Here is a 10,960-nt window from a genome sequence, read left to right on the forward strand (position 1 = left end):
TCCCTGTGCTTGTGGTTCTTACTGTGTCCTAGGAGGCAGCCCGAAGGCTGACATCATCCCGACAGTCTAAGTAGGGCGTTTCTGGTCTGCCCTCATTGCACTGATAACTGTGTGTTTGGTTTCTAAGTTGGCCATTAGCTACAACTTATATGGGAAAAAACGCTCTTTGTGATTTCAGGTTGCATTGTGCCCACTCAGCTGGCTTGTTAAAATCAAAGTCACACGATCACAGATCACATGCACATAAAAGTCTGACTGAGATGCTGCCAACAACTTCAGCCAGGCATTGTGCTGTTCTCAGGCCCCACTCTGTTGGTAACCTCGAGGGCTGGGGACAAATTTTATCACCTCATGTAAATTTTCCCACATCTATGAAGTCACTATGGTATATTGTATCGTTTACAAGATTTCTTGACGTTCTAGAAAGCTTATTCCGTCACAGGGGCCTGCCACTGAGTATGTGGCATTAAAGTCGTCTTGTGATGTTTATTAACTCACAACAGTTCTTTGAATCAAAATTTTCAAGAGTTTGGAATACTGGAGACTAGCAGTAACTAGAACAAGAATAAGAGAAGAGTCATTGTTTTAAGACCCACAAACTTCAATGAATTCTGTTCATGGTTAGGGAGTTTTGTGACTTCGATGGTTTTTGTAACTGTAATCTAGGCCAGGAAAATTCATATAACTTACTTGCCCATTTTAATAAGATGAATTATTGAAGTTTAAATTTCCTGTGAATATTTTAAAAAGTGATGCTTTGACCTGTTATCTGAAAAGAGGTATCATTTGTTTCTTTCTATATGTTATGTGTCTCTTAGAACTGAAGGACTTTTGTCTGTGCGTGCATGCATAGATGTATGTGTGATATGTGCATGCTTATGCAGATGATTGGATTGCTGCTGTGATCATGAACTCACAGCATCTTGGCTGCCTGCACAAAACCTGCACAAGATCAAGCCAGCCGACATTCCAGCTGCAATGGGGAAGGGGCCCAGGGGCCCCACCCCAGCTGAGGAGCTAGTGAAGGTGGGAGCTGCCAGGGAAGGGAGAGTCTGTTTCTTCTAAGGGTGTGGTCCCTGGTAGGCTCACAATTCTCCAGTAGATGGCTCCACATCCATGCATTTATGGGCAGCACTAACTAGCTTCAATGGAATATATACATATATTATTAATTACATATTAACTAAATTATAAATTAATTAGATATTTATTATATTTGTATGTGTATATATAGAAATATTTATGTGTATGTATGTATATATATTTAAAGGTATGCAGTTGGGAGGGGGTTATGGGGAGATTTGGGAGGAAGTGGGGTGTGTATGATATAAATACATTGTATGCATGTATGGAATTTTCAAAGAATAAACTGTATTAATAAAATGGAATATAGGCATAATAGTGACTTCAATGTACTTATTTTCTCTTCCTTTATTCTCTTATTTCTAAGTTTGTTTCTAGGGACCAATTTTTCTCCTGGCTTTGGGTATCATTTTCTGCTTCTTATATCTATATAATTTTTATTGGACTGGGCATTAGTAATCTCACACTGTGGATTATAATGTTTTTATGAACATTTAAATTGCTTACAGTTCTGCTTAATCTTTCAGACTTCCGTTGGAGTGAGCAAATTTCCCCATGAGCTAGGTTCCTAAGACTAGCTAGCCTGAGGTCCTAGTAAAGATACCCTGAGTGACACACAATGACACTGCCTGGCCCCAGCTTGGATGCCCCGAGGCTTGTAGGCATTCTGCTCCACTGCTTTGCAATCTGTGCCCTGGTGTCCAGGAGGGAGCTCAGGGTAACCTGTGCAGATTTGGGGTTCTGTTCTTGCACAAGTCTTTGTGTTCTGAACATCAGCCTCCTTCTCCAGCTCCTGCCTCCCCAATTGTGGGAAGTGGCCCTCAGCATGGGACCTCCTTCTCTGGGGACTGTGCTGTGCTGTGGGGGAGGAAGTAAGCGGCAGTAGCGCTTACTTCACTTCTCAAGGATCACACTCTTGGGCCTGCAAACAACGGCCTCATTTGTTTTCATCTGCTCCTCTGTTTAGTCACAGTGAATAGATAAGTTTGGCTCCGTCACTCCTGCAAAGCAGAATTAAAGAACTCACCCACTCGATACTAAAATATTTTTTAAAGCCAAGAAAATGTATTAAAATCCAACATTTTGCTTCTCAATCATTATATTTCTTTGGGTTAGCGCCTGGATAAAATGGGGCACGTGGCTTCGTCTTGTCCTCCTCGCCAGGGAAGTGAGTCCTGTTTCTGAAGAGGAAAAGAGTATTTGGGGATCAAACTGCAGGGCTGCAGCCCAGATTGCTTTACTCCATGAAACACACATGAAGATCATGTCTCACAGGTGGGAAGCACTGTTTACCAGTGGGTAGGTCATATATACCGGGTCGATGTATGTGTTGAAACACTGTTCAGGAGCACACAGCTGTGTTTAGGGACAGAGGCGAGGAATTGTGTGTGACCCTCTGTCAAGCAGATACACCCTTTTGGGTCTTCTTCCCGGTGGTCATTGTGGGTTTCTTTTGTCTCTGAGGCAGGGTCTTGTTATACAGCTTAGGGGAGTGGCTGATCTTGGTTGTCAACGGGACACACCTAGGAAGAGGGCGCCACAGTTGAACAGTCTCTATCAGATCGGCCTGTGGGAGTGTCTGCAGGGCATTTTCTGGCTAGCTAATTTATGGAAGGGGGCCTAGTCCACCATGGATGCAGCCACTCCTGGGCGGGTGGTCCTGGATTGTAAACAGGGTAACTGAGCCAGCCGACAGGCCACATCCTTGCATGGTCTCGGCTTCAAGCTCCAGCTCCGTCTTCTCTCACAGACGGCTTGTGAAATGGAAATGTAAACCAATCAAACGCTCCCCTCTCCTAAACTGCTTTCTGGAAGTGTTGCATCAGAGCAACAGAAAAGCAAGCTAGAACTGCTAGGCTGGAAACTGTCATCCTCCTGCCTCAGCCTCTCAAGTATTGACGCTACAGACATGTATCACCATGCACAGCTAGACCAATAAACTAAGCATAAAACATGTATGTCATGTCTAGGACTGGCCCGCAAAAACATCCAAGACTTTTCTCCTTGGCTGTGCCTCCTTCCCATCCTCATCTCCTTTTAAGCTCTTTGGATGTATCAGAGACACAGCCGTGGTTTTAATGGGCTTATTTTCTATTTCCTTTATCTAGTCTGTTTCTGTGACTGATTTTTCTCCTGGTCTCTGATCTCATTTTCTGCCTACTATATAATTTTTATTGGATGCTCTGCATTGGTGTAATTTTACATTGTTGTTGAGCATTTTTTGAGCTTCATTCTTGTAAGCATTTAAATTACATTTTTTTTTTTTTAATATGAATGCTGGGGACCAACCCAGATCCTCAGTCAGGCAAGCGCCTTATTGACTAAACCATCTCCCCAGCCCCCTGCTACTTTACAGATAGAATTACATTATCCCAAAACATATGGAGTTGTACTACAGTGATTTAAAAAGGGGGTCTAGAGGCACCTCATGACACCCATGTTCATTCAGAGAATGAGCCCTGGAAGCTGTGTACCCCCAAAGGATGGCGTAACCCTGGGCACCCACTTCAAATGTGAGCTGGAAGACTGGGAAAGAAGAAACAAATACAGCCTTTCCTCCCCGAGTTGCTTCTGGTCTGTGTTATATATCACAGCAACAGGAAGTCAAACTAGAATACCTAGGCTAGCCTTAAACTGGCCATCCTGCTTCAGCTTCTGAAGTGCTGGCACTACACATTCCCAAGAAGCAGATCTCAAAGCCCTGATGTTCAGTAGCCCCATAACATGGAAGACTCTCGGGTCCCCAAATCATTGAATACAGCAGATTTGTTCTGCTCACTCCACTAATCCTCATTTGATATGTGAATAAAGCGTCTATCCTTGTATGTGTTCTGTGTTTGTCCACCAATATTTGACTTTTACTTACCAAAGCAATTAACCTATTCTCATTCATATTGCACCAAGCAATATTTCTAATAAATCTTAGAGGCATTGGGTATTTTAGTAGCTAACAGTATCCACTAAAATCTTCACAATCACACAAATAAATCAGGCCATCTATGGATAGTAGTGTTCTTTGGCCAGAGGTTTCTTAACTAGCACTTAAAATTGAATCCAACTCTACTTTCAAGTCTCTTGACCATAACTAGAATGATGTTTTTTTAACTAGATAGAATCTCTTTGTGTTTCCATTAATACCTGCATAGTACATTGCTTTCTTAATCCTTGCTACAAATGTTTTACATGGTGGTCCAATGCTAGCTGGGTCCCAACAGCTGTAATGTACAGTCCATGTCTGAATGGGAAATATGTCCAGAACAACTTTACTTGGGATAGGAATATACAGCTTCACTGGTCCATGGTCTTTATGGAACCCAGTGGGTGGGCCCAGTGAAGACCTTCTTCCCAGGGAATTGCTAGGCTCCCTGATTAAGTTCAGACTACTTTCTGAGAGGAACACTCCTGTCTACGCTTTCTTAGCCTCTGCTTCACTCTATTTCTCTTCCCAGTCATCCTGCTCACATTTGAAGTGGGTGCCAAGGACTATGCTGCCCCTTGGGGGCACACAACTTCTAGGGCTCAGCATCTGAACAAACGTGGATGCCCAGAGGTGACTTTAGAAATCACTTTAAAAATCACTGTTTCCAAGTTTACGGTTTTTGGGATAATATAATTCCACTTATATAGTAGCAGAAGGCTGAGGAAAGGGCTCAGTTGGCGGAAGTGCTTGCCTGACTAAGGACCTGAGTCTGATGTCCAGCATCCACATAAAAAGCTGCTATGATGTCTTGTGATCTCAGCACTGAGGGAGGTAGGAGGCTCCCTGGAGTTCACTGCTCAGAGAGTCTAGGCAAGTTTTGAGCTCCAGGTTCAATAAGAGACCCTGTCTCAAAAAATACGATGGAGAGTGATTGAAGACGACACACAATACCAACCTCTGGCCTCCATGTACACATACACACATACACATTGTGTGCATGCACACACACACACACACACACACACACACACACACACACACACATACACCACATACAGTAAAGGAAGAGGAGTGAATTCTATGTATAATAGTCATAATTTCCAAGCATGATTTGTTTCTTTGGTCCGTTCCTCCTCCTTCCCCATGAAATCCACCAAACATACATTTTAAAAAATCTTTCTGGGAGTAAAGTTGACAGTCATGGCTGAGCTCTGGCACAGTTTGGGTCCCAGCAGCCTTTGTGGTGTTCAAAACACTTCTGTTTCATCTTTGCTTTGGGGACCCTAGTGGTTATTAAACTTTTCAATACTTTCACACCCTTCCCAGTCCTAAATTTCTAGGTTTTCCTTGAAAATGGGTTCTTTGCACCCAAACTCACTTTGCCTTTACTTTTTTTTTTTTTTTTTTTTTTTTTTTTTTTTTTTTTGAGACAGGGTTTTTCTGGGTAGCCTTGACTGTCCTGGAACTCACTTTGTAGACCAGGCTGACTGTCTTTACTTTTAAAGGCAACCGATAACACCCCACATTTACTAATATTTTCCCCAACATCTTTTCTGGGGTCTACACATCTGTTGAGTACTTAGTGCTCTGTGAAAACAGGAGTCTTCAGGCTTCAAACCTCGGTGTCTTTCTGGTGTCCCCCTCCCCCGAGGTGCTGAGTTAATGCCACTTGCTTCAGTGTTCTGTGGATGCAGGAGCTAATTTCAGGTGTCAGAAGCGCCACACAAAAGGTTTTCTCTCTTATACAACGATCCCATCTGGCTTCATCAATAAAAGAAGTAAAAATAAATAATTATAGAAAGACTTCATAACTGGAGAATGTGGAAAGGAGAGACAGCTAAGAGTTCAAATCATTGGCAGTGTCAGAATATTGATATGTACCCATATCTTTATACTTTATATTACACACACACACACACACACACACACACACACACACACACACACACTTGGGAATTATGAAAGTCTCATAATAAAATGAAAAGTTAATCCAGTAGACTTTTCTCTCCTGTCACTATATATTCAACTAGTCACAAGATGTCCCCTTTCCTACTTTGCCTTATCCCCAACATTCACCAACAAGAAATTTCTCCGTTTAAGATTGCTTGAATTTTTGATGACAAAAATTCCTGCTGGCTTAGGCCAGCTGTCACTGCGGCTAAAGGAAAACAGATCCCTTTGTAACTGTTTTCTCGGCGGCGGCATCACCACAGAGGCTCGGAGGAATCTGCTGACTCTTAAGGGTTCAGTGGCATGGTTTTGCCCGGGAGTGGGGGACACTCCGGATTCCCTGTGACACAGCCTGGGCCACAGTTGTACTGTCACTTCCATTTAGCTCTGTACTCTCTTACAAGGCTCTGAGGTTAGAGATGAGGTAGATTTACTAGAACCAATTCCTGCTTTTGAAAGTTAGTATATTAGTTGATGGGAAAGCTGTCCAGACCAATTACAGTCTACTGCTGGGCATAATCAGTTTCTATGTGATCTTTTCTGCTGCCTAAGGGAAATACTTCTTAAACTATGGGGGGGTGTGTATGTATTTGTTATCAATTTACTAGTTACTGGGATATGAAGGCTAGTAAAACAGTCTCTGGCCTATGATGCTAAAAGAGTTGTGATCGTCGAACAGAGGCAGAAGAGGGTTCCTGCTGACTTGCTCTAACAAAACACCACAGACCGGCTTAGGAAAAAACAGAATTTTATTTCTACCAGTTCTGGAAGATGCCAAGTCCAAAATCAGTGTGCTGGAAGATTCAGTGGACTGGGGATGGTCTGAGTCCAGATATATAGATGGTATCTTCTCATTGTGTGCTCACTGGGTGGAAAAGCCGAGGGACCCCCTCAGGCTGCTTTTTCATAAGAGCACTAATATAATTAACAAGGGCTACATCCTCATGACACAATGACCCCTCATAGATCTTAATACTATCATCTCAAAATCAGAATTTCAGCAGATTAATTTTAAGGGAGACATGGATTATCTGCAGGGAATTAGGAATACCTTGCAATTTTTCTTATTTTCCCAGAATTGCTGCAAAAGAAAGTATGAGTCGCTGCATGCTGTGCGGGAGAGCCAAGCGGGACAAACAAGAACACTCATGGATAAGCATCATGAACTTAGACCACACCGCTGTTAGAACCACACTTCCGGGTTAGGAACTGAGCACACAGCAGGAAGGAGGCACACAAGCAAGAGAGTGGCTGGCCTCTCAGATTCAGGGAAAGTGACACAGGAAAATTCAGGCAGAAGTGAGAATGACTGATACATGAGCTGCTAGCTGGGGAGGCACAGAGGAAATGTCCAGTACAGTTCCCAAGTCAATGAACTGGCCCACAGAGGTTTGATGGAAGATGCTGTCTTCAAGAAGAGGTGGGGACTTCTCTGGGCTTCTTATGGTTCACCCATAGCACCAAAGAAATTCCTTGGCCTCGTCATGCGGAATCTTGGAAGAGAGACTAATTTGGGGAGAATGACTGATTTGGCTGACTTGATTAAACCCTGAGTTTTGAAAGCCTGAAGGGGGGATGAGAGTATGGGTTCTATTGTCACACCGAGGAAAAGAATTAAGTTTATAAGCAGAGAGGCTCCTGCACATTTTAAGTTAGAAAGGACAAAATTAAAACTGTCCTTTTCCTCTCTGGATGACCTTATCCATGTGATGATAGCACTGTCACTTTGATAATAAACTCATTTTGGTTATGCAATTTTTTTTCTTTTCTAACAAATCTTATCTTTTGTGTCTCACTACACAGTGGGTGGCATTATGAAATAGAATAGATCATGGACTCATATCTTTAAAGACACGAAAGTCCACTGGTGCCAATCAATTTGCCCTTTTCTTAAAATATATTTATTTTTATATGTGTGTGTGTGTGTGTATGTGTGTGTGTGAGAGAGAGAGAGAGAGAGAGAGAGAGAGAGAGAGAGAGAGAGAGAGAGATGTGGAGAGATGTGCCTGTGATTGCACGAATGTGTGTGTGTGTGTGTGTGTGTGTGTGTGTGTGTGTGTGTGTGTGTGTGTGTGTGTGCATGTAGGAATCCTGGAAAGCCAGAAGAAAGCATCAGATTCCCTGGCACTAGAGTTACAGATGGTCATGAGCTGCCATGTGGGTTCTGGGAACTAAACATGAGTCCTCTGTAAGAACAGCCAGTGCTCTTAACTGCTAAGCCATCTTTCCAGCCCCTATAATGTGTTCTTCGATTCAAATAGTGTAATGCCTGCTATGAATCAGGAATTTTTCTAGCTCTTTATTCTAGACATTGAGAGAGGACATAAAAAATGTGCTATTTACATGAGGGTAAATGATGCACAGAAAATAGAGGAAGGGGCTCCATTCTGACTGGAGTACCCCAGGAGGGGTCACCACAGCAGAGAACTGTCTGCAGCAAAGTGGAAAAATCTGGACAGAAAATGAGAGGAACAAAGGACCAACAAGAAGGCATCATGACCGGAGACTGAGAGGTAGGAACAGCAAGCATCAGAAAAGACAGAGGACCTTGTTGGGTATGGGAGAGGTCCTGGGCATTCCCACTGGAGGTTTAAGACAAGGTGTTCACATTGCTTACCCTCTGGCTTCTGGGTTCTGGCTAATCTTCTGTGAGTTGCCGGAAGAGACTGGAGGAGACAAGAGTTGAAGCAGAAATTTGAACACTGTTTATAATTCTACAATGGAACTTGACAGTTAATGGAGTTCTGGTAGTCATGTGTACTGCAAAGGTGGTATATGATTGTTCATATATATATATATATATATATATATCATACATATATATATTACCTAATATATATGTTTATTCATTTATACATGTTAGTGTCTTATGTGGGAAGGGTTTTAAGTAAAATGACTAAAATTGGTGAATTCTCTGGCTTTCAACTTTTGTGGTTATAGTCTTATGAAAACACTCTCCTCAGTCCCATTATCTTCGAAAGGAGGCAGCTTTGAAAATAAGCCAGCTGATCAACAGCCTTAGACACACAGTATGTCCTAGTCACTAGGACATACCAACATAGACTCCCAAACTGTAGATTTCCAAACTGAGAAAGCTTAGTTCTTTTGTTTTGTTTTTCTTTAACACAAGAGTTCATTCAAACAAACCTTTTATTTTATATGCAATTATGAAAAATAAATAATGAGCCGGGCCTGGTGGCATAGGCCTGCAATAGTAGCTATGCATCAGGAGGATCACAGGTTCTAGGCCAGCCTGGGCAACTTAGTAAGACCACCCCCCCACCTCAAAATGAAAAGTAAGTATGAGGGCTGAGGCAGAGCTCAGTAGTATAGTACTTACCTAGTGTGCACAAGGACTTAGGTCCAATCTCCAGAACTAAGAAGGAAAGAAAAAAATACAATAATAGTTTAGTTAGGAGAATCATGTAAAACTCACAAGCCTAGCCATCTTGTAGGATAGACTAAATTGGTAATTTTAGGTGCATTTATCAATTTATAAATTTATTGATAAATTTATAATTTATCAATGTAGAATTAGTGTTATAATAGTTTTCAGATTAATTTTATTTGCAAATTTATTATTTTTTATTTAAAATTTTTTTATTCATTTTACATACCAACCACAGATCCATCCCCCTCTCATCCTCCTCCAGCTCCCCACCCCCAGCATCCCCCCCACCCCCACCCCCTCCTCCAAAAGGGTAAGGCCTACCATGAGGAATCAGAAAGCTAGGTACATTCACAGCAGGACCAAGCCCCTCCCTGCTGCATCAAGGCTGCACAAGGTGTCTTCGCCTTAGGTAATGGGCTCCAAAAAGCCAGGTCATGAACCAGGGATGGATCCTGGAAGAGTAATGAAAAAGCTATCTTGAGAGAGGGAGACATCATGGGGATAGGGAGAAGCCTGGTGCAGGGAAATTCACAGGAATCCACAAGGACGACCCCAGCTTAGACTGCTAGCAGAAGTGGAGAGTGTGCCTGAACTAGTCTACCCCAGTAATCAGATTGGTGACTACCCTAACTGTCATCATAGAGCCTTCATCCAGTGACTGATGGAAGCAGATTGCCAAATGTCAAGCAGAGGAGAGGCCTATCCAACAAATCCCCTTCAGGGAGATCCCTGTAAAACCGTAGATATCTGCCCACTTAAAAACTGAGCTTTCTTTTGAGGTGCTAAAAATGAAAATATCTAGGTTGATTCTTCTCAGTTTTAGACTTCCATATTCTAGATACAAAATAACAACAAACAACAACAAAAACTCCCCCCCCCCATGACTTTCTCTTGTATTAGCTGAAGGTCATTTTTTATTCAAACTAAATAAGTCTGTGCTGGCCACTGTGGCCTCATAGTGGCTGTTCCTCACCACTGGAATAAAGGAAAGTTGGTTACTGCTCAAGACAAATGTTCCAAGTGGCTTCAGTTCACACTATACCCCGGTGTCTGGGTATGACTTCCACCTTGTCCCTGATGAAAGAGTTCATCCGATTTAGACAGTTACTTATTCCCAGGCCCTGATGAGGCAGAAGGCAGTAGAGAGGTGGGATTCGGGCTTATTAAAATGCATCCATGTACAGATTTCACTCTGTGTAATCAGAGGATTGATTTCAGGCCCCCTGTAGATATTAAGATCTGTTAGTACTCAGGTCCTTTATATAAAATGCTGTTGATTTTGCATATAAACAACATTTTAAAGTATCCTTTAAATCAGCTCTAAATTGCTTTTTGCAGGTGGAACACAGCTAATCTGAAACTCTGAACTCTGGAAAACGTTAAACTTCTTTTCTGACAATGATGTCGCATGACCCTTCCTTTCCATATCCAACTACATACGGGGAGCTGTGCCTGGTGCAAAATTATTTTTAAAGCCTGTATAAAATCACCTTTGGGTTCTGTGTACAAGGTGCTTATAAACATAATTGAACATCATGTGTAAGGGCTGAGTCTCTGTACTGTGTTGCCTAGACTGAATCTCATGTTTGGATTCAGGTCTCACATCCAAGATGCCT

This window comes from Peromyscus leucopus, chromosome 6, assembly GCF_004664715.2.
Source record: "Peromyscus leucopus breed LL Stock chromosome 6, UCI_PerLeu_2.1, whole genome shotgun sequence".
In the NCBI taxonomy this organism is placed as follows: domain Eukaryota; kingdom Metazoa; phylum Chordata; class Mammalia; order Rodentia; family Cricetidae; genus Peromyscus; species Peromyscus leucopus.